Source organism: Falco punctatus (genome assembly GCF_963210335.1).
Source record: "Falco punctatus genome assembly, chromosome: Z".
NCBI classification, from domain to species: Eukaryota; Metazoa; Chordata; class Aves; order Falconiformes; family Falconidae; genus Falco; species Falco punctatus.
In genome coordinates this window covers 12,306,915-12,331,649 of record NC_137586.1, presented here as the reverse complement: position 1 = coordinate 12,331,649, position 24,735 = coordinate 12,306,915, and the positions used below count along the sequence as shown (strand labels likewise).

The window sequence follows — 24,735 nt, the reverse complement described above, 5'->3', positions numbered from 1 at the left end:
GCCATTTTAGACCAGCTGAGAAAGTGCTCCAGCAAGCGAGATTTGCAACGGGGAAATAACAAGTTTTAACAGAAATAAGCTGTATCCTGGAAAAAGAAAACCAAACATAGAAGAATTGAATCTTTACAGATTCATCCAGTGAGAATATAGCATTGATGGGAAGAATTACTGGTTATTTATCTGCTGATTTAGCTGTCAGGCTTGTGAAGCCACAATGGCCTCGGGGGGTGATGCTTGCAAGTTATAATCCTGCAAACTGCATGGCCTCAGCTCCCAACAGGCAGTGAATGCATCAGTGGTTTGGGGTGACTGACAGTCCCGATTCTGCCACTTGGCAGAATAAAAGTATTGACTCCTTGATCTGGGGGTGCTGGGCAGGGCAACCTGGCTGTGGTTTTTCAGGCATGATAACAACCCTCTGTAATTTCAAATCTGTAATTCAATGACTGTATAAATATTGGTACTGTGGCGGTGTCAATCGGTGGCACCCCCAAATTTGAGAGGTTTTGTGGCAAAAAGCAGTTTGTTTGGTTTCCCCTTTGCCAGATGTCACTGTTTCTAAAATCCAAGGGAACTGCTTGCAATGGCCAGCAATAATATTATCTTATTATTAATGAAAAGATGAAAGATAATAACCAACAGAGTCCAAAACGTTTGGATATCTGCTCTTTTTATCCTATCTTCGAAGACTTCATTTTGGGCTTCTTCCTTTTGGAAAGCTCTGATATTAGACCAGTGAGCTGTAACTGCTGCTAATGAGAAACAAGTACTCCATTTTCCTTAGTTGAGATTTTTTTTTGGCCATTACGAAGGCAGAGTTTTGGTGGTGTGGGGCCAGTGTTGTTCATAAGATCCTGTTTTAGAATATTCTGCATCCAATTTAGGCCAAAATTTAGGACATCTCTTAGTCAAAACCTGATCTATTTTCAGCATCCAAAGCATCCTGGCCTAACGTTCTATGTGATGATGACAGGGGTGATGTTGATGGATGATAGTTTGGGACCTTGAGGATGCTTTCAGTTTGGAGCACTTGGTTTTGCCTCTCAGGGAGCTGGCTGGTAGCTCCAACCTTATGTTCATCTGGTCTGCTCCAGGGTGCTTTGAGAGTCCTTCAATAGGTTTCTCCATTGGGGTGCTCAGAAGGGACATAATTCTGTCTAGGTTTATAGTAGGCTGAAAGGCGATGTCAGCTTGTCTTCTGGGAAGACTGTTTCAAAAATTCCTGGAGTATTTCCATATTGCTGCTATGGTAGCAGTGGCAGAGCCCTTTCCCCTTGGCTCTTCAAGGTGCTGGGGCAGGACAGCACACTGGATAGTAGTCCTGGCTCAATTTCTGTCTGCCCAATTATTCTCTGGCTGGGTGAAAAACCATTCCAGGTTGATACAGATGGGTGTGAGTGCTGTGATTTGCGGTGCGAGGTACTTAGTGTACCTGCACATGGTCAGTGAAATGAAAATACTGCATTAGCTCCTGTAGCACCAGGCTGGATTGGGCAAGCAAAGTCACTGCTTGCAAGTTTATTCCTCACCTGCCAAGTGTGCCAAGGCAGCCCCATCTTGCCTGTGAGTGTGCTGTCCACACCTGCATTTTAGGAGATCTCCTGATCTATTCCTGTAACAGTGGGGAAGTTGGCATGAGTGTCTCATGCCTCTGCCACTTTCCTGGGGCTTACCACCTCTGCAGCAGAATTGGCAGAAGTGTGCTCATGTACCCTGGGCTCCATGGCACCACCTCCAGCTCCATCCCACCATGCAAACCCTCCCTGTTCCAAGGGGCTAAGCCAATGCACTGGATAATGGGTAGGAGAGGTATGGGCATGGAGCCCTTCTGCTGGGTGTCCTACGGATGTGGTCAGCCTCTAGAGGACACAGGGGCAGATGGCTGGAGCCATAACAGATTGGGCAGCCCTGGACAGATTGTCCTGTTTTGTCACCTGCCTGGTGTAGGTCCAGTGCCCATATGTCCTCAGGTCATGGAGTGATGATGGGTCAGACACAGTGCAGAAGAGCAGCACGACACTTCTTGAAGGAGCTGGCTGTGGGTATCACTCACCTGTGTCTCCTTGCTAGGAAAGCTGAATCTGACTTTCTTAAAGAAGTGTTATTTATTTAAATTCCACGAGTGCCATGTAAACAGGAGAAACAGGTTGATTATTGCTGAGCATGTTTCTTTTTCTTTTTTATTTTTATTTTTATTTAAACTTTATGCAGTATTATAATCATCAAAGTTCTTTGCTTAACAAGGTATTACTACACTAAAGAGGAATGATGTAGGTGGTGGCATTTTTGATGATGTTAGTGACTGATGGAAAATTATTACTCCCTTCAGAGTTAGCAAATTGCGTGTGTCTATCAAACACAATTGCAGGGAAATAAGCTGTATTGGTGTACTGAATAAAGGTTAGTCAAAACTCTGCATGTTTATTTATCTTCTGTCTATACAACTGTATCTCCAAAACACATGGGTTATGCTCCCCGAGACAACAACTTCCTATGTATTTTGGAACTCCTCCTCTCATTTTGGGCTATTACTCATTTACTGGAGGGATGCTGTTGGTATTCCTGCAGATGACAGATGAATCTTTCATTTCTTGAGCATGACTGAACAGGGCTTCATTAAGCAAGTCATGGGGAGCAATGCAAAATAATTATTTTGTCATGAATGTAATTCAGTTTCAAATATTTGATTATGAATTTCATCAAGCATAGCTGCAGTGCTTGGACATAGCTACCATATACATCTAGTCTTTAAAATCCATGCTGAACATATTTCCAAATTTGAACCGTTTTTGAAGAAAGTCAAGTAAGATACATTACAAGTGATGACAGTGTGGTATAAACATGAGATATTATTACAATTTTGTCATTGAGGAAACCCAACCACTGCTCCAAACCATCGTGTTCCTCGTTGCCAAAAATGACCAAACATTGCCACGTGTGGGAATACAGTTAGAGAACTGAAAAAAACAGTGTGTTTTTTAACCCACAACCTGGAGTCACTTCCAAAAAATGAACAGAGAAGTGTTTTGACAGCCATACCTCTGCACAGCGTTTTCTTAGTCTCTCCTCTTAAGCCACTGTCCGGGGGGAGCTGCTAGGATTCCTCCACACAAGATACAGCATGCCAAATACCAGGGAAATCGGTTTATTTTCAAAGATGCTGAGAAAGACCTTCAGAAATCAGATGGGCAATGGAAAGTGAGCTTCATGTGCCACTACTGAAAGCAAAGCTTTGACCTTACCTGAAGTTGGGGGTTTCCAGCAGAGCCAAGGTCCTTCCTGAGTGGTTCCTGCTGCTGCACATCACATCTCTGTGCTCCGGGATAGCTAGGCATTATGGAGGTAACATCCTGGTCCTCCTAGCAAGCCAATGCTACTAGTAGTTATATACTAGTATATATATAGTATAACCATACCTATATGTGTGATATATGGACATTGCAAACATAGTCCTGCTTCTCTGTAAGCACTAGTAGCTGGTTACAGAGCACAATACTGATCATCTAACCGAATTACAGGTCTCAAAATGTGCAAAGCACTTTGTGCTGCTTGCCTGCAGGAGTCAATAATAGTCCTGGGCTCAGCTGGATGAAATCATGAGGTTCTGTGTCAAACAGTCATCACTGGCGCTGGAAAGCCAACATGCAGTTGCTGGCTGTATTCAGAGCCAAATTCTGCTCTGCATGGTGGTCTTCAGGAGAGTGCTCTTCTTCTTTGCCCCCTAGCTGGGAACCCTGTATGCAAGGACATGCAGAGTGGCATATCTGCTGCGAGGATGGGAACAGAGGACGGGGACCTTTGCTGCATCTGAGTAGAGCTGCCCAAAAATCTGACAGTGTGGTTTGAAAACGGATGTTTCAGAAGACCGCACCTTTCAAGGCACGTTTTATTGAGCTCATTCTACCCGAGAAGGCTGAACCGACTGATATTTTATCATAAACTGCTTTGTCCCTGCAATAGGAAGATTTTCTTGTTGGGAAGATCCCCTCACCAAACGTGATCCCTCTGATTTCTGAGCGCAAGGCTCCAGTTTTGCATTTTCCATGGGGCACTTCTTCCTGCCATGCTGTGGTGAGATGCTGCCACTGCAGGAGGCTGGCTGGCCTTGCCGTGGCCACTTGGTCTCCATGCTGGTGTCCACCATTGTCTGTGGAGCATCTGCAGGATTTTGTAGCATTGTGTTACTCAGCAGTGTGTTTAAAATGCTTCCAGGTGCTCCAGCTGGTGTGTGGGGTTGGCATGTGGTGGGACCGGGGAGCAAGGGCTGTGCTCCCTCTGCTCATCAGCTGGGGCTCTTGGTTTTTTTAGTAACAAATCCATTCCTTATTGGAGTCTGGTGTTAGGGTATATGAATGCTTGTGTTATGGTGCAAGGGGAGGTTTTCAGGTTTCTGTGCCTGTGATGGGCGTGCGTTTCTCTGGATGTCATTGTGGATTTATTTTCCACTTGGCAGAGCAATCTCCTTTATATATCTTTTTTTCTTAGGGAAAAATCACCCCAAGAAAACTATCCCAGGTCATTGCAAAGAGCTTCGTAGTGCTACACCCCCACCTCCCAGGCATCTTAGGTTACATGGATTGATTGCTTCGGTTTACTGTATTTCCTCACCTCCTTCCTAAAGCAAAAGTGCTGCCAACACAAAGTGCTGCTCAGTATAAGCAGCTGCTTTGCCTGGTGTTAGTAGGGCCTTCTTTTGGTTATGTTCATAAGAAAATATTTTTGTTTTAAGAGGAAAACAAATGGAAATGTATCCTGGCCCTTTGCCCTTGGCCAAGGGGCAAACATTTCTGTGGGAGCTTCTTGTTAAAATATTAACAGCACTGACTACACAGAGAAAAACAAACACAGTGGTCCTAGAGACTGCAGGCTCCACATACAATCTCAGGGAACAGATTTCTCATAACTGGCCAAAAACATACCCCCAACCTATTGTGGAGCTGAATTAGTTTCCTTTTTTATATCATATTACCAATCTTCATGCTGCTAAGTGATGGGTCAGGGCACAGAGGCTGAGACCTGGGGCTTGTTATCATGGGCACGGATGGGAAGCGTATGCTGACATGCCCTCCAAGCTGCCTGGTGCATGAGTCCAAGGATGGAAAATAAGCAGCATGTAGGGATTTTCGTGGAGGGTTTTCTCCTCCAGTTGAGCTGCTCTGTGAGGGGAGACAGTGAATGTGTGCTCAACCTGTGCAAAATGAGAGGAAGTCTATGGATGTCTAACATTTCTCAGGCACAGTGTAAATCTCACTGTGCTCCTAAAATCTTGTACGCTGGAGCATGGAGCCTCCTCTGAAGCACAGCTGCTGTATTTTATGCTGATAGTGGATATTAATTCCCCCCTTAAAATGTATCAGGACTAAGAAACTAAGAAATTCCCCCCTTAAAATACAACAGGACTAAGAAACTAAGAGGGAGATGTTTTTCTTCCCTTGCTTTATGTCTTCAGGAAAGGTATGAGCAGACTTAGCCACACATGTTGAGAAATAAATTGCTCTGAAGAAATGAGCTTTATCTCAAATCCTCTCTCAAAAGCCAAAGACTTAAGCAGAAGGTCACTAATCCTCAGAACTCAGCAGAGATCATTTAGCTTGTTTGTCCTGTTTGCTTTATTAGTCTGAGCATGGGTTTGCTCTGTTTCCTCTCCACACCCTCTGGTTCCTGCCTTCCCTCTCAGCCTACCCACACCGAGCCCAGCTTCTGTGGAGGCAAAACCTGTTTGCTTGTAGCGATGGATATTTGCAGCATCCCACCTATACAACTGCCTCCTCAACAGGCTTTCCAAACCCCTCATTCTCCTCAATTTTACATCTGATTTATCTTCTCACCTGGCTCAGTTTTGTCTAAACCCCATAAAAGATGATGGGAAGACTCCCACTAATGTAAATTGCTCATGTCCTGTATGTGTTTGCATGTTTGTCCCCAAATTTTGGGGCCAATATGCTTGTCATTGCTTTCTACAATCTTTTGCCACAGAACAGAGCTGGGCTCTCTCAGTAGAAAGCAGGATCCCCAGAGAGCCTACATGTATAATTAGGCAACATCCCCAGGGTCATCTGCAGCAAATGCTCCTCAGCTCCAGCTCTGCATGCTTTCTTTTCAGAGAGATTGCATCAGGCTTGAAAAGAATGGGATAGGGTCTCTTGATGTTGCCTTGGGAGGTGTAGAAACTTCAGAGGTTATGGAGTGGGTAGTCCTGGATTTTTGTGTGTGCTTTTGCTTTGTTCCACTGAGCTGTGAAAGCTCTGCTTAGAAGGCTGTACTTTGTTGCCAAATGTATGGCTGTCCATCTCCATTTAATCTGCTGTTCCGGCTGTGCTGTAATTACAAGAGAACAAGCTCACTGTTTGAGAGGGAGCTCTGCCCTCCCCAGTCATCTACTGTGGGAACAGCCTGGTTTGGTGAATCAGTCTTGTGCCTCATCACTTATCCCTGATGCCAAAGTGCCAGCAAAGAGCCCTTTTCCATTCTGAGTGGCGTTTTCAGCCTTGCACACAGCAAGCATCCCATGCTCTCAGGTCATTTGGAAGCACAGTCAGGATGCAGCAGAACTTAACTAATTGGCAAACTGCCGGAATGCACAAAATAAGGTCACTTTTTTCCACCACCCAGCCAAGGAGCAGGTGAGGCCTTCAGCCACAGCAGCAGTTATTTTCACAGCGTCTCCAGCAGTGCATATGCTAGCACAGAACAGTGTTTTAGCTATCAATAATTAAAAATATAGATGTTAAAAAACATGAGCAAGGAACATTTTGTGCCCATTATTCTTGCTCTTCCTGTAATGCTTGTGCCCTTACACACCAATTTGCAATGTGCAGTCATTCACAGTGTCTCTTCTAATCTGTAAACGTGAATTTCACTTCATATTCTGGGAGTCCAAAGTTTTGAACAAAGCAGGCTGTGGGCTAAAGACTGATTTCCATGAGACAGGAGCACCGAGCTGCTGCAGCAGGAGGAACTGACTGGAACCATGTTACTGGGTTGCAGCAAGATACATGGCAGGTTGTCCTTTCTCACCTGTACCGACTGGTGTGCCATGAGTCCTGGAAAGGCACAGCTTCTCCAGTCTTCATTGAAATGTTTTTTCTTGTAGCATTGGGCTAAGCAAGCAGTGCTCCCATTCTCAGAAGAGTTTCAGGGCTGCTCTGCAAGAAGGTGATGATCCTATTTTCTTGCATCCTGACATACCTTTGGCTGCGATGGTTGCTGTCCTGGAAGATACACTAGGACTGAGCTGTGACCCTCAGAGCTAAAAGCATTAATGGCAGCAGCAGCTTAAAACCCACTAATCTCCTGTCACTAGGAATCAGGCCAGGCTTGGAAAGGACAGGGGTGGGGAGAGTTTAAAGATGATGAACAGGAGATGGTTCCACAGGCAGAAGCCGTGCTCAGCATCAGCCTCAGTGAGATGGCTTGTCAGCCTGAACCTGCCATCTATGGACATAAGTGAGAGGATAAATATAAGAAATGTAGGTGTGATCCACAGAGGCAGGTATAAAACTCCAGAGACAGCTGCTGTGGTGGATAGCTTTGGGGCCGGGCTTTTTTTCCCGTAGAAAACTCATTGCTTTTCTTATCTGATGTGACACTTGCCTCTAGCTCCGAGCAGTATCACATGCTCCTTGAAACTTATTTTTCTGTCTCCTTTCTACCAGATGTAGGCTAAGATGGGAATTGCAAGCTCTGCACATCACTCATCATTCTTGCCATTTCCTCTGGATGAAATGTATGACACTCAGCAAGATCATAGAATCGCAGAATAATTTAGGTTGGAAGAGACCTTTAAGATCATCAAGCCCAACTGTTAACCCAGCCCTGCCAGGTCCATCGCTAAACCACATCCCTAAGCACTGCATCTACAAGTCTTCTGAACACCTCCAGGGACGGTGATTCCACCACCTCCCAGGCAGCCTGTCCCAGTGCTCCACCACCCTGTCAGTGACAACGTTTTCCCGATACCCAACCTAAACCTCCCCGGCACAGACTGAGGCCGTCTCCTCTTGCCCTGTCACTTGTCACCTGGGAGAAGAGACCGACCCCCCTGCCTGCACCCTCCTGTCAGGCAGCTGCAGGGAGCCACAAGGTGCCCCCGAGCCTCCTCCTCTCCAGGCTGACCCCCCCAGTTCCCCCAGCCGCTCCCCACCAGCCTTGTGCCCCAGCCCTGGCACTGGCTTCATCTGGGCCTCCAAAGGGAAACAGTTTAACAGACCAGTACCAGTAAAAAGGTAAGCTGGCAGGCACTGCTGGGAAGTTTGGGGCAGCTCAGGAAGGCTTGTACCTACTGAGATAGGACAAGAGTAGTGCAAATGTGATTATTAGCAGCAAACTTCGCCCTAGAGCATCCAAGACTCAGGAAGCCTCGCCAGCCTGAAGGCTGTTTAACAAGAATGTGAGAAGCTAGAGGCAGATGGGAAATGGATTCAAGCTTTTTCAAAATCCAACAGAATTGTTGAAATGTGACTGGGGAAGATTATTGCTTCTGCTGATGCCTAAGACTTTTCTATTGTTTAAAAAGGCAACAAGATCTGTTTTTTCCCTTCTCCATAATAGTATGTATTATAGATATTATAGATAACTTTTTAATTTTTATCATTATACAGTATGATAGGTAACTGGTTGATCTTCTAAAAAACCCAAACCGCTACCTTGGCAAAACAAAGAACTGATTAATAGAACAACCATTTTGACTGTGTTTTCCCAGTCTGTTGCTTGATCATTGGAATGGGTTCAGGCTAGCGATGAAAGAAAGTCAGTGATCTCCTCCTCCTCCTCCTTGTACACATTGACCAGCTGCTCTTTGTGCCGTGATAACTGAAGAATGACTAAGTGCTTGCCAATTTTTCATAGCCTAGGCTATTTTTGGTCTGGTAGTGAAGAGAAAAACACAGACATGTGGTAACCAGGAAACTTTGTGGTACCATCTATTGGAACACAGACCCCAGGTGAGGAAAACGGGATAGAGGTTGGACAATACCTTCTTGAAAACTCACAGATGATAAACGGAGCCAGAGTGGAGCGTTACATTCTCACTAAAAAATGGTTTCTAACAAACACACTAATTGTTCTGCTGAAAAAGACATTTCGTACTTTCATCTGTAGAAAAGCTCTAGTAAAACAGAGATTTTTCTCAGTTTCCTCTAGAGGGCAATGTCATATAAATATTTCAAGCAATTTTTGGGTTATGTCAACTGGGAATTTAGCCTGCCTTATCTAAGAATTCATAAGACAGCAGTAAGATGTGTTGCTTTACATGCTTTTTAGGATGTGTATACACATAATATAACTAATTGTTTCTTGGGCTTGTTCAGTGTGGTAGCTGATCCCTTTAAAGAGCACAGAAATATGTTTGTTGTGCATTTTGGGCAGATTTGGCTATGCAAATGCAGAGAGGGAAGTGCTCATGAAGACCTGACTCTCCCTTATACTTGTGCAGCTTCAAGGGCTTTCAGGACCTTATTTAAACTATTGTACAAGAGATTACAACCCAGTCCTCTGAGGATGAAGTTACTGGTTGCTTCACTTTATGCTGGTGGCTGGAACTGCAGTGTGGAAGATAAATATAAACACCAAGTCTAAGTGGCCCATAGGACCTAGGAAACAGAAGGGTTTTGTGTTACTGGTTACCTCCCTAAGAATGTAGGTATTCCCAAAGTCATGAACTGTATTGCTTATTTAATGGATGTTAGTAACAGCACAATTTTCAAATTAGTGGTCCATATAAACAGCTGCTAAAATTAGTATGAATCAAAGGTATAATAATTGAACTTAAGGGATTTTGTCTCCTATTTTCAGTCACTGTATTGTAAAAAATGACAAATATGGATACAGGCTGTTTTGTTTTCCTTAAATCTAACATGTATAATTTGAAACATGCTTATACAGGTACAAACTTCTTTTCTGTTGTCTCTGTCATTACTTTCCTCCCTTCCCCCAGACCAACACTACTAAAAGGGAAATTTGACCTTGACTTCCCAACATGAAAATGGCTTTAGGGAAATCCTTTTAGAATTCATCTCCTTTCCCTTCCTGATGGTGACTAGTCCTCTGGAGCATCACCATTAATGGCCTTATTGGATTAACTTCCAAATAACACATGTTTACTGAATTTGTGGGTTAACATTCTTTGTAAAATATCTCTTCCAAAAAAGTAATGGACAGTCTGCAGTTGCCAAGTTCTCTAAATGAATAAATGTGTGTGTTTGTTTTTCCCCAAACAGGAGAAGCAATTAATTCAAGTAAAACACTTATTCCCAAAAGCGCTGTATTTGAAAACAAGGACCTGTGACTGAAAAGCGCAATAGTTGCTTTGGCTTCAAAGTCAGCAGGCTTTAGGTAGCAAAGCAGGATTTGCCCTCTATTTTTGAGTAATAGGAGCTCTAAGAAAGATCTGAGGACACAGCTCTTCTGTAGCCTTTACAAGTTAAATAGGTGAGCCTTGCTTTTTAATTACTGCTGCTGGCCAGGCAGCACTTTCTCTTAAATCATGTCGTAACAGAAGTATGATAAGGAGTTTGTAAATTTTAAGTTGTTGGGAAAAAAATTTTAGAGACACTAGTGGCAACTAAACATTCTTAGTTTCACTTCTTATGCTGCATGAATCTAATGAATAGCTGCAGGTTTGAACCATATCTTCATCACCACCTTGGTTTAGGGCTCATGTGTGGATCTCGCTGGCTCTAAGGTATCTGACAGCTTAATGCTTAATCACGGGGGATTATTCTTTGCCTTTGGCTGGAAGGAGCTATGTTTGGGGCTGTAGGTGTGTGGCGAGGTTGATTCACCCTGAGCTGCAGTCTCTGTACGTGGGTAGCCCTGGGAATGTCGGGCTTGAGTGGCTGCAGGTACTGAAGGAACTACCAAGGGTTCATGACTTTGTTTCCTCCTGCTCACTCTCAGAGGTTTTCCTTGCTGTTGACTGGTCTGAAGTGCAGCTTTCTTGCACAGAAAAACAGAGCTATGCCTGAGGTCTCTAACAACAGCATAACACTGTGGGCTTTGGTGGAATTGCTTCCCGTGTTCCTCCATGGAAATGGGGAAAATCTGCCCTCCATGTTTCCCCACATGACTCTACATCTGACCCAGCAACACACAAAATTGTACTCTCTCAGATCTGTTCTTTGATCATTGCCTGCATTTGGAAAGTAAGCAGTATGTACAGCAGAGAGAAAATTATTTAGTGAACTGGCCAACTTCATCAGGATGAACTATGTGGTTAAAATAAATTGGATTTCAATAATTCACCAGTTATGCGGCGATGAAAGAAGTAAGAATAGTTTAAAAAAAGCGTCTGGATGCCAAATGGATCAGAAGTTAATGTCTGGTGCATGGAATTCAAAGCTGACAAGGTTTACTGCAGGGCTCTGCCTTTAAATGGATTGTGTTTTAAATAGTGTGTGAGAAAGGCAGAATCTCAGTACTTCATTAAAATTATTTTGTGACTCAAATGCTTTCTCTGATGACCCAAGAATCAAATAATAGACTGTGGAAATGAGTTTAAGGGGCATCACCATTAAAAAAAAAAAAAAAAAAAAGATGCAAGTTAGTAGAGAAGTAAACATCCGTCATGAGAGAGGTGGATTTCAGAAGAGCTTGAAAGCAAAAGAGCTATAAGACAAGATGGTAGAAGAAATTTAGGATGGAAGAAGGACTTAGAAAGTCATTAATTCTGGCCGGCTGGATAATATTCAAAAGTATTTTGTCTAATATGTAATTAAATTAGATATCATTATCTGTTGAAACAGTTCACCCAGCTCTAATAACCAAGGAAACCAATCTTGAGTCCAGGTATCAGCTCCCATACTCCCTGAGGTTTTCCCAGCCTCGAGGATATTCTCTCATTTAATGATAGTATCAATAGTAATATTAAGGAATATGAGAAGGCATATTCTCCCTTTCTGTACAATCTTCAACATGCACAGCAGTGCACTTGGGAACCACTGGCCATGTACTACATTAGAGGAATCATGCATGACTTGGTGAAGCCAAGTCGAGATCTCCTTTAGATTAAAAAATGTCATATACCTTTCTATACACCAAGTCAGATGCTGGTGCGGAAATCCAGCATGAACCCATTATAAATAACTAATTTAAACTCTGTGTAAAGTTTTGCCTTCTTCACATATTAGTGGCATTTGTTACTTGCTTGTAGTTTACGTTGCTTTCTGCAGTGAGCCCGTGCTGGTTGCCTGCTTTACCTTCCGTTTCTCTTCTGCGTGCTTCTATTTTAAATCATTTACTTGTAAGTTATGTTTGCATAAACTGTATATGACTCGGAGCTATATATCTAACTCCTGTCAGGGTTTTACAGCCTAATGGATAGCACGTGTGGACTTAAGAAGTGTTTGGGTCCTGGTCAAGCCTTTTCCCCCCGCTGCGAACAAGGCACAGCACCGGTGACAGGGAGGTGATGACAGCAGCTTGCTTTCCTCAGGTGCCTGAGCTCTCCGGGGGGAAAGCACTTTATTAAATGCTGGGTTTTACTGTGGAGTGTTTCTTTCCAGGTACCTGTCTGTTGGAGGGTTATAAAGTCAGAGCAGCTCCATAAGGGCTAAAGTTCTTTGAAATACCTGTTTCTGCAGAAGTGCAATTGAGCAATACAAATAAGCCCTAGCTTATGAGATACCTGCCTGGGTTTGAATTTAGCCATTATCCAAGTCTTCCCAAGTGCCTCCAAGAGGCATCAGTGTAAACAAATGAGGCTTACTTACCTGTAGGGTTTTGCTAGGATAATGACAGAACGGAAAACCTGAATTCTGTTTTTCCGAGGCGTTGAAGCCAAAACACTGTCCTTTTCTAGTGCAGGCTTTGAGAAAAAGAACAACCAACCGACCAACAACCTTGTTTTTGTCACGGTGCTCCAGCCAACACACAGCTGAAGTTTGATTTCCAGATACGGTATTTGAGGTTTGTTGTGAAGCGAGAAGGTCCAAAGCCAAGCCTGCTGGAGCTGCCAGTTTTCTGGCATCTGCTGGCAATTGCTCTGGTTTCTAAAACTTTGCATACTACGCCCTCACCGGGTTATCTTTTAGAGCTGAAACAGTGCAAAAGTCTAGCAGGACAGCTCTGGATGTGGGATGTGTGTTTACAGAGGAAAAAGGAGCCACTTTGGGGCTTTATTGGGGAAAATGTGATGAAATGGTTTCCTGTTCAATGCAATTCTTACTTGGTGAGAACTTCCTTGCAAGTATAAACAGGCTCCTTGGGAAGCAACTGAGCTGAGAAGGAACCACTATCAAGACGAGCATGTGAGAAAGAGAAAAATAGGATTAAAAATAACCATATAATTGATCTCACGGCTGCATGGCTGTGTACTGCCAGCAGCCTGGTAATGCTGTGAGCATGCCCCAGCCCCAGCCCCCAAACATAACCCTCTCTCATGCTCACTTCAGACACATCCCCCTTGTTGCATGGTCCCCAGTTTAGCTGTCAGGGAGCCCGTGGGAGATGTGCAGGGCCGGTGTGGCAGTTTCAGACATGGACACAGGGAGGAGGTTTGTGCTGCCGTTCATGTTGTCCAGGGACTTCTGTTTCTGGAGTTGCCCATGCTCCTCTTCTGAAGGCTAACTTCATGCAGGGAATGGGATTAAAAAAAGTGAGTGTGAGGTGAGGCTGAGGGCTTTCGTCTTGGTCACATTTTGCCACCTGCTCTTTTGGCAGCATTCATCAAAGTAACCTGAAAATTGTGTCCTGGAGAAATAGCTTGATTGAATATTTAAATTTTAAACCTACCATTGCTCTTATTTTACCCCAGGTCAGCTGTATATTGGAAATTTTAACCTTTAGATTGTGCCAATTGATCAAAATGTTCCTGTGTAGCTACTGAGACTTGATTTTGTTTTCTTCTTTCTTTTTCTTTTTTTCTTCTCTTTTCTTTCAATTGATGTCAAAATCTGCTCCTGACTTGGGAGGGAGGCTTGGGACCTGAAACCACAGAAGATCATTTTTTGTTCATAACACCCCTTCTCTTTGGGTACAATCAAAAGGCAAATTATTTTTCACCCTATATAAAATTACTTCACTTTTTTCCCCAGACATTTTACATAACCATTGAGGGGGAAGGAGCTGAATCCCAAATATTAGGGGATAGAGGAGAGGTTCCTGATTTCCATATGTGTAAGTGTTATGCCAGGGTAACTGAATTAACTAAAGAGGTGACTCCTGGGGATCTGCAGGATGTGTTCTCAGGTACGGTCAGCTGCCACAGATTGGTCCATAAGAGAACATCATAGCTCAAAAACATTAACATGAAGCTAAGGACCAGCTGTGAATCTTCTATCCGACAAGATACAGGAATGTCCTAGTGAAAAATCCAAAATGGATCAGAAATCCAAGAAAGATGCTGCCCATGGAGCCCATAAACATGATGCCCGAGATCTGCAATCAGTACCAGATGCTACTGATATACAGTGTGGAGCCTGTAACAAAGACATGCTAGACCCATCCAGGCCAAGCAAGAAGCTTTGCAGATTAAATTTATATTAGCTGGAGCCTGTAGATTGCTTTAGCAAGCAAAATTGAGCCAGGGTGTTAAGATGATCTGGATCAAGAAATCTAAATTACGTTTCCTCCTTAAAGAGAAACTAGCACATTTTGGCACTGGCTTTCCTAATAGTTTTAGAAAGAAAAGATTTGGAAACAGATACAGAGTATTTATGTATATAAAATCCAGTCCATGAAATAAAACTACTCTCTCTGACTGCACAGAGTGGTCAGAAGACTCCTGGAACAAAATCCTCCCTAAATCTCATGTATGTTTTAAGGAAGACTCTTGAAACATTAATAAGTGGTGAGCGGATGGCACGTTCTGATACACGCTGGGAAGTATGCACAGATAAAATGCAGGATGGCTGGTGATGTTTAAAAAGCAAACAAGATCTGGGCTTGCACTTTGAATATCATAAGGTACAGAGTGCGGCGTATTGCATTAATGGAGGCTATTCTAGCATAAAATGAAAGCCACTTTTGGAACAATCTCTGCAGCCCTAGTTTAGGACACTGGGGAGAGTAATATAAAATGACTCCAGGGTGGAGCACAGGTTGCTGGAGGGGGCAGCCTCTGCTGTAACCTACATTATTTTTGTAGTTAAAGAGAAGGGGGAAATGTTGCTTTGATAGGAAATCCTAGTGAGCAGGCACGTATGGGCAGTGTGTTTGCCAGGGGGGAGTTAATTCCTGAACAGAGAGCCCATGTAACCCTACCTGCTATGCAGGGCCCGCTGGCTGGGGTGCTGGCAGTGCAAGTAGTGCCTCAGCATCCTGCTGGGTGTTTGCAGAGGAGTAAAACACTCTGTTCCCTTGGCTGCTTTGAAAACACACCATGCCAGAGCTTGCATTGCTCCCCATGGAGGTGTGTTAAAGTGTCAGTGTGCTTAAGTGTCAGTGTGCTCCTGGCAGCCTTCATCAGTGAAGGGGCTGGCTTTGCTCCCTTGTCCCAGCATCATCATGCAGTCCAGATTATTCCCAGGCTGGTTCCCAGCCCCAGCCTTCCTCTCCTATGGCTCTTCCCTCTCTTGTCATTACCTTATTTCCCTCGTGCTTTTTCTGGGTTGTGTGACCTCATCTCATTTTGTGTTACAGCTAAATCACTTCCAGTACTGCAAGTGGGGGAGGGCAGGGAGAGCTTCTGGAGGCACCATCCTGGAGCAGATTGCCAGAAAACATCCCAGTGGGGTAGCTGATCTCTTGGCCAAACTGATCTCTGGTAGGTCTGGAAATCCCAGTATGAGACATGGGCAGTAGTGGATGTGCAGAGCCCTCCCAACCCGCAGCAGCACCTTGCTGCCCGTAGCTGGTGGCTGGTGTGTCTTAAGTACCTTTTTACCCTACCTGCTGACCCTTTAGGTTTGTAATGAGATGTACATCACATACTGTGTGTACAGAGTCTTGCTGCTGGAAGATTCAGATTGCTGTTCTCATGCAAAGGAAGAAAACCCCACCGGTATATCTGCATTCCCCTGGGCTGCTGAGCACCCGGTGCAACACCGTACACTCAGCAGAGATTAGTGGAGTTAAAAGTAGTTCTCGTAGACAAAATATTTCTTGTTAGTAAAAATGTCCTTAGGATACTTTGCGTAATGGTAACCTTTGGACCACACAGGGTAAGGAAAAATCAGAACATAGCCTTCAACACTGCCAAAAAAAGTTTGTCTTAGTTGCACAATACAGGAGAAAGGTTAAAGACCAGAGAAAACTGGCATTACCTTGGGGATGGAAAGAATGGAATTTAAATAGCAATCTAAGGGTGAGTATGTAATATAAGATATCATATCTTTGTGAACTATTTTTCCCTTTGTGCTTGAAAGATTATCTGGGAGAAAATGTCTGGCTCTGTGTAGCGGATGGAAGTCTTGCTGGGAGTCTTTGAATTTGAGGCTGGGTAAAACCTGGTCTTTCACTTTTGTTTTTTTATGTTTTGTTTTTAAAGGGTAATGTAAATTCTAAATTTGGCTCCCAGGTTATAATTTCTAAAACCAAGCTTAGATAAGTGTTTCCACCCTGGAAAAAAAAAAATAATCTTAGTGACAACAGATTGTTCTGAGCAAATGCGTGTTCCTTTGTAGACTCTCAAACCTGGGCCAGACACTGTAAAGAAGTGAATGTATGAAGTGAACAGAAATTAAAATTAAACAGAGGATATTACCAAGAGAAATGCAAACAGTAAGTAAGGATTGAGATGTGAAAGATGGCTTCATGATTTTTTCATTTTAATAACTGTAGCTGGTGTTAAATATAGCAGATAAGGCAAATTGCTTTAAGACACTGTGATTTCTAGGTTATTACTCTCTGTTTATTTCAGCAGTACTAGTACATTTCCTTATATCTGTTTTCTGCTTTCCAATCTTGAGTTACTGCTTTGTGTTTTGAAGTTAAATACAGTATACTTAATGCCATGTAAATCTCCACTGTTGGGTACTACTTGCTATTGTGTTATTCTGGTACTGCATACTGAATTTGTGAACTGCTGGGTAAAAAGGCTTTATCCCCTATAAATTTGTAGTAACCTTTAAATAAATTCTATAAGCACATAAAGCAATTAAATAAAAAGTGAGGTCAGAGCCATAAAATGTAGATACATTGCATCATAGTTTGGAGTTTCATGGACTGTTATCTGAAAGTGGCAATTTTTTCATGTATATAATTGATTTTTAAATTGATCAGCTTGTAAATAAACTGTAAATGCATAAAATCACCTCTAATAAACATTGTAAATGTCTCACTAAACATTATAAATGTTTCACAAACAGCTGTCTGCCCACAGAGCTCTACCTCTGGCTAACAGGGTATATTTGGAAGATGTATTCCAGGAAAGGGCTTGTGGGGAGCAGTGGGAGAGGGTTATCAATACAACCAGCCTTACCTCACTCCCCTGCAAGGAAACCCCCAAGCAAACAAGAAAAAAACAACCAGTCTATTGGAGAGATTTTCCTAAAATTTCTGTTCTGAAGACTAGTGAGCTTTCGTATTTTAAACATCAATTAGACTTAACATAGGAAGTTACAATGTAAGCTCTCTGGGACAGAAACTGTATGCCTGTATTTTCACTACAAATTGATAACTGTGATCTGAATGCTATGAAAATAATAACGATGGATAAATGAATAAATTAATCAAATTGAAAGGATCAGTTTCCCAGCAGCTCTGAACACTGCTTCTTACGATTCGCTTTTCATATTTTGCCTAAGAAACCCTGACTTCTGCAACAGGAGAAAGCATCTCTGACCATAGCCCATGTAAGGAGCACAGCTGAAGAGATTGCTGATGCACAGGGACAAGACAGACCAATCACCCTGCTCCCCCCACACCCCAGTCATAGAAAAACATCTCATTTCCTACTGTTTTTATGGTGGGAGGAATAAGTGAGTGCTTACAAATAATTTTAGTATAGCTCTTGCAAGGGCCTGTCTGCCTGCAATTTGCATATAAAACCCCACTAAAGATTCAGGGCTGGGGTGTTTCAGCCAGACCCTGGAGCTGTTTGGAATTCTTTTGGTCATTGGCATTTCTCTGTACACCCCATGAACTTGCTTGCAGTGGGTTTGCAGCCAGCACGAAAGGATGAGGGTGTAACTCATAGCCGAGCCCTGGGTGGCTCCGAGGGGATGCTGGCTGTGGGCTGTGGTATTCAGCTCTCTAGGGCTGTTTATAGTAGCTGTGTGTTGGAGCTACTAAACTTGCGTATCTTTTTAAAAAAAATGACTTTCGTTGTACTTGTGTGCAGAAGAAATGATAAGGGAAAGGTTTTCTCTGTGGCGTTCATCTCATAGAGTAATAGCATGTGGTGCAGAAATGGGGCTTTCTGGAGGTCGTGTTTGCAGAGGCTGAGGGAGCTCAATGGCCTGAATGCGCCAAATCGACCGAGCAAACTGTGGGGAGATCCACGCAGAGGTCAGGGAAAGGATTTTTGTATTTACACTGGCATGGCTGGAAGCAGAATGTGGCCTTTGCAATCCTTGGCTCTGCCTTGGCGTGCTGGTCTCCTATGCAGTGTTAACCCCCTTTTGTGTCATTTTTGTGGTTTCTGGCGGAGTTATGAAGTTTGCTGTTTTCTTTTAGGAAAACATGGAACATCATATTGTTGTTCTGGGTTATATGTGGTCCTGGATGCTCACTGTGTTTTCAAAGGAATTTCATTTAAATTTGTATATTTGTTTTGTTGCCCATCAGATCCACAAAAGTCTTGGATCCTGGGAACATTTACTATATAATTGACTTCTCTATGTGTATTGTGTGTCAGGGGCGTCAGACATCTGGTGCCCAGGACACAGCAGTGTTGGGAGAACATAAATGCCTGTGTCTGTTGTAAAGGACAAGTGTTTCTGGTGCTTGCAGCTTCTGAAAGTAACTCTTGAGATGGACGCTTAAATGTAGTATGGTTTTAGGTACTTGGGAACAGACCTAGCACTTGTGAACTCTCATCAGTTGCTTTCTCAAAGTGTTAACTTCTAGTACTAACACATTAGTGAAACTGATTTCAGTGACATTTAGTTTGTAGGAGTGTGGCTGTAACGTGATTTGTGTTTGTTGTTTTCCTGAATATGAATCAAGAGTTTGTGTGTGCAAAGACGATGACAAGTAAAGAATCAAACCCAACAGCCATCCAAAAAATGCCACTTTCCCTGGGCAGTGACATGTGATGAAACTGAAACTTTATTAGGTAAGTACTAAACTTTCCGCAGCCTTCTTTTGGCTGTTGTGTGAAACAGTTTCCTCAGTCCATAGTTTCTCCACCCTTGATTTTCTCCATCCTTCATTTTGTGCTTCTGAAAATCCAGCTAGAAAGGAATTGGATACCCAGCTCTGTGGGGCAGAAGAGGATCATCTGTTCTAAGTAGTTCTCCTGGTTGCTTGCATATGTATGAAGCCAGTTTTCTTTAGATAGACTTGCTCTATATGTTTATAAATCAATGCTTTATCTGTAAAAACCCATATGACTGGAATCCTGTTTTGGCTTCTATCACAACAGATTACTTTGAAATGTACAGCTGCATGTGTGTGCATAAAATATCTAAACGCTATCAAATATTCTCCAAAATAAGAGCTGAAAAGATTTAGGGCCAAATTCCCCAAGATTTCAATGGAGTATTGGCTCCTGAAATAGACCTAGAAAAGCCCTGGGCACCAAGCTGGGAAGTGTCCAACAGCTTTGGACTTTCCTGATGCCCAGAGCCTGTTTCTGTGCTGTTGCCTGGGGCACTTTGGTCTTGTTGAGCCTAAGCAGCTCATCTGTCTCCTTGTCCCCCATGCCACTTCCCTCCCTGCCATGCCTCCTCATGCCAGCTGGGGGGAGAAATCACCATCTCACACCCTCTGGCTGCTTCTGCCTGGATTTTACCAGGCAGGACTTTGTATTTTACTCTGCATTTGAATAGGAAGTTGGGTCATATTTTGTGGCCCATAGGATAAACATTTCATGGATCTTTCTGGTCTTCCAGCATCATAGAAGATTGTGCAGGATAACCCCTGTGGTCTCTTTTCTGTTTATGACTGTAGCCTAAATAGTTAGGGAGACAAAAGGAGGCATCCCAGGGTACAATTTCTGCTCCAAAACTCTTTTATATTATTACAATAACCGCAACACAAACAGTTTTTAGAGCAGGGACTCCGGACAACCTCTCCTCCCATGTGAATGTCCTGAATTTTGGATTGTGCTTTGCACAGAGTAATGCAGTTGAAAGAAGAGGTGACGGAGAGGGCTTAGGCAGGAGCTGTCTGGAAGCTACTTATTTTCCTAGGAAAGGAATGCTAGGAAAATAATGCTGATGCTCATTTTTCTCCTCTTGAGCAGAGGCTGCTGAATTTGCTGTCTGTATCCTGGATGAACTCCCTAGCCCCGGTGCTGCTCAGAGGACGGACAGCAGCCATCACACTCTCCTCTCACCGGGCTCAAGTTCTGAGCTCCACTTTTTAAATGAAGGGGCTTAAGCGGTTTGGTTTTATTTCCCCCCCTCCCGGGAGATATCAGGCCATGAATCACGGTTGGAAGGGAGGCATTTCCTGGTTAGCAGCGTTGAGCCCCAGAAAGAGGCACATCCCAAGGACTGAAAGCTTTCCTTTGGGTTAGCTCTAGGTATGTTAATTATTGGTGTGTTCAGTTTTGGCACCTAATTAACTACCTGTGCTCCCTGGGAGCTGAGGCAATGACACCAGGCTATGCGTTTTGCTCCAACAAAGTTCAGAGTCTCTTCTGTCTCCATCTGAACTCCCGTCTCCCTCTGAACTCCTGGAAGGCTGAAAAATCACTCTAAAACCCCTGAAAAACAGGAGAGACCGTTCTTTCTGTGTAGGGTGGTACTGTGTGTGAGAGCCAGGACTCCTGTCAGCAAAGCTGAGCTGTTAAAGGGCTGCCTGAAAGCAGCATGGAACTCAGTGGAAGAATTTCATCCTTCTCCATCATGATTGCAACCTGATCAATCCTTGGGCAAATATAATATATATATATATATATGTGTGTGTGTGTGTATGTAATTTTTTTTAATAGTGGTAGTGGTGGGGTTGTTCCCAGTGTATGAGCAGAACTTCTGTCATCCAAAGATGGCTGTGACCACAGTTTTATAGTTTAGACTGTAAAGGTAAAAAAAAAAAAAAAAAAAAAAAAAAGGAAAATGCAATATTGGATATAGCCTGAGTGCTGTTAGGCCTGCAGGGAACTGGCTGCCACACACCTGAAAAATGGCCGTGAGATGTTAAATGACAGCCTGTGATAAAGACTAAAGGAACAGCCCCCGGTTGCGGTGCAGAGGCGGCCGCGGGGGTTTTAATTTGGGTGCCCCGAGCGATAACATTGTCACAGGGGGGAGGCGTGCGGGACTGTCGGCAGGAGCGGTTCGGCTGGGGCAAGGGCGCAGGAGGGACACAGGCCGTGCCCGGAGCTGGTCCCGCTGGAGCGGTCCCCCAGGCGGGGCAGGGCTGCCCTGCGCGTCACCCCGCGGGCGCGGCTTGTGCGTGGCAGCTCCGCCGAGCGGCGGCCACCGGCCCGGGGGGGACAGCACCGGGGGTGGGGACAGCGCCGGGGGGGACAGAGCGCCGGGGGACACACAGCGCCGGGGGGCCGGGGCAGCGCCGGGGAGAGACAGCGCCGAGGGGGGGCGGGGCGCAGCGCTGGGGGACCGGGGCAGCGCCGGGGGGAACGAGGACGGCGGGGCGGACAGCGCCGGGGGACGGACAGCGCCGGAGGGGGACAGCACCGGGGGGCCGGGGCCGCCGCTAGCCACCGGGCTTGGGGGAGGGGACGGCGCTGCGGCGATGTCCCCGCCGGTGCGCGCCGGCGGCCCCTGCCAGCTCCGCGCCGCGGGACTGCGCGCGCCCGCGGGGGCTGCGTGCGCGTGCGCGCCCCGGTGCCCGCGGTCCCACCTGCGCGGCGCGGCGGCCGGGGCGCGGAGCGGGGCGGGGCGGGGCGGGGCGGGCGGCGGCGCGGGGGCCGTGCGTGGCCGCCTGCAGCCGCGCCCCGCGCCCGGGAGGCGGCAGCGCCGCTGAAGGTGCCTCCTCGCCGGCAGCAGCAGCGGCGGCGGCAGCAGCAGCAGCAGCAGCAGCAGCAGCAGCAGCCCAGCCGCCCAGCAGCCGCCACCGCCGGCGCGCAGCGGCCCCGCGGCACGGTGCCGGCAGGTGATTGCGCGGAGGAGCGGGCTGCGGGGAGCGGCCGGCGGGCGTGAGCCGCCAGCTGCTGCGGGGAGGCTGAGCCGGGGCCGGGAGACGCGTGAAGGCGCGTGGGGCGCGGCGGCCGGAGCCGCAAGTTGTGCCGGCGGCCGGCGCGGGGCGGGCGCGTGTCCCGGTCCCGGGGCCGGGGGGGTCCGGGCGGGTGCTGGGGTCCCCCCGTGGGGCCCGGCGCGGCCCCCCGCTGCCGCCCCGCCGGCCCTGAGCGCGGGGCTGCGGGGTGCGGGGGTGCGGGCGGCCCCCAGCCCGGGCCGGGGGCTGCTGGCGCGGGGAAACTTTAGTTAGGGTCTGGCAGGAGGGTGCGCCTTCCCGTGGGGGCAGGACGCCGTCCAAACCCACTAAACAGTTCGTTTGGAGAAAATCTTTACAACTCCAGTCACAAAATGCTTCCTGTAGGACGCATGAGTACCAGGTTTTTAAGATGAAAGCGCTGCTGAAATCCCTGCAGAGGAGCTTCGCTTGGCAAGCTTGAGTACCAAAGGATTTTAATAAAGAAAATACATTGTCTTCCAACTGGAGGCAGAAAACAGAGCCGAAATACCACTTCCTAAATCTATCATGATTCCTGGCTTGGAGTTAGGAGAGCTTTTGGTGGTGTTCAAGTGCCACAGCCATCATGTTCTCTAAATATCTCTTAATCCTCAAGCAAGCAAAAGTGTTGGTGTTTAGTGGGTTTTGTGCGTGTAGGGCATAGTCGTACTTCACTCTTACTTCATATTTTGTGTTGATACAAATTCAATGCTTCTGCTCAGCCCTGTGTTTTGGCAGCGTCCTCTCTTGCAACGGAACTGGGGGGACCATCTAAATGAAGCTAACAAGTAAAATATGCTTTGAAATAGAGTGCAGATGGGAAGCATCGTAAGTATTGTGTTGCACAACAGTGCGCTCTCTGTGTGTGCCATTCAGCTCACAAAACTCTAGATTTTATGAATGCTTCCACAATCTGAACTGGACCCTGTGCTGTTCAGAAATACCATGCACTAATGTCTGGAACAGCAGCAGTTCTGATGGGAAAGGTTAATTCATCTCTCTCCTGACAGTACTTCTGATGCCTGATGCCTCTGGTCGGCATGCTTGTTAGAAACGTGTATGTGTCGTAGGGTTTCAATTCCAAAATATTCTCAAATTCTTGCATCAGAAGAGTGACTGGTGTTTGCTGGCTCAGGTGGGTGGTGTCTTAACTTTTCTAGAGCTGTTTTGTGAGTTAACACAGCTGTCTCTTGCATCCTAAAGCATTGTCGTGGATTGCCATTTCATACTGACCGATAGCAGCACCCTTAACAGTATTAATTGAGGTTCTTTACCCCAGTTTCTTTACCCCCACATCTCACCCTTTCTTCACGGTGGGAAATGTCTCTTTGGCTCCATCTCCTGGTTCAGAAAGAGGATCCTCCTTCTGGGAGAGGGTATGGAGGGATGGGAAGCCTCCGGGTGGTGTTGGTAAAAGGTGGGTGAGAAAGGTGATGGAGGCTGCTTCTTGGACTTGAACTGTCATCCTGGGACCTGTTACAGCAGGGTACATCCAGCTTCCAACTGGAGTGGGAATCAGGTCCTCATTTTTCTCCTGGGAAGAGAGCGTGTCTCTTTTAGTTCTTCTAATGTCTTAGAAAGATTTTTGACGTAGTGACTAAATATTATCATGGTATTTAGAAAATCGTAATTTAGTATTTCATTCCTTGCATGGATCTGCTGGAAGGGTTAGTCATCTCGCCTGATATATCTCTGTGCGTGATCTTTTGGTGGAAATGTGTTAATGATATATCCTTTATGTCAAGATTTTTCTGCATGGTCAGGAAGGTCTGTTGCTTGCAAATTTTTAATCTGCTTGAAATAGAAAACCTGTGGCAGTATGCAGGGATCTTGCTGTGATTCAGCAGATGTACGAGTGTGTATGGACTTCAGTGTGAGCAGAGGTAATCCTATTCTGCAAGGACAGCGGATGGCAGGATCTCTCCTTTTGTGGAGGATCTTCTGTACGCCCTGTCTTTAGTGGAGATCAGCTTTTTGAAGTGCAAAAGACAGGAGGAAAAGAGCCTTTAACAGACTGTACAACCAGGTTACCTGTCCTACCTGTGACAGCCAGACTTCTGTATCTACCCACCATACCTCAAAGGGAAAGGAGAAGGTGGCAGACTTTGTTCTGACACTGGTCATCAGTCCTTGAGATGGTGTTGGGAGGAGCAGAGCAATAGTAGAACTCTGAAGCTGGAAGGTATGTGAAATGGCAGAGATCTTTTGTTTCTGTACAGGTGGGCTGTGTATTCTAGCAAATGCCAAACAAGCTTACGTATGTCAGTGCCATTTAATGCTTCACTATTACTGTTTATGATAAATCATGTTGGCCTAAGGTAAGAACTGACAAAGACAGCATGCTGTGGTGTGGGTGCTACCTAATTTTTTTTTTTTAGTATTATTTTGTTTGTGTGGCAGTGTCAGTTGAAGTGGATATAGCCCTCCCTATGGATGCTAGTTTTTTTCTGCCCTACTGCAGAGCATCTCTGTTTGCACGCAGAGATGTTCCTCCTTACACATGCAGTCTGGCAGAAGGGGAGTCCTGGGAAAGGGACAGTCTCTAGTGGGCTGTGG

General features: G+C 45.4%; 1 protein-coding gene across 2 annotated transcripts in view; it reads left to right on the top strand.

Moving 5' to 3' along the window:
* Positions 1-24,735, top strand: part of PDZD2 (PDZ domain containing 2) — a 193,510-nt gene that overhangs the window by 1,470 nt on the left and 167,305 nt on the right. The gene's annotated exons all lie outside the window — the stretch shown is intronic.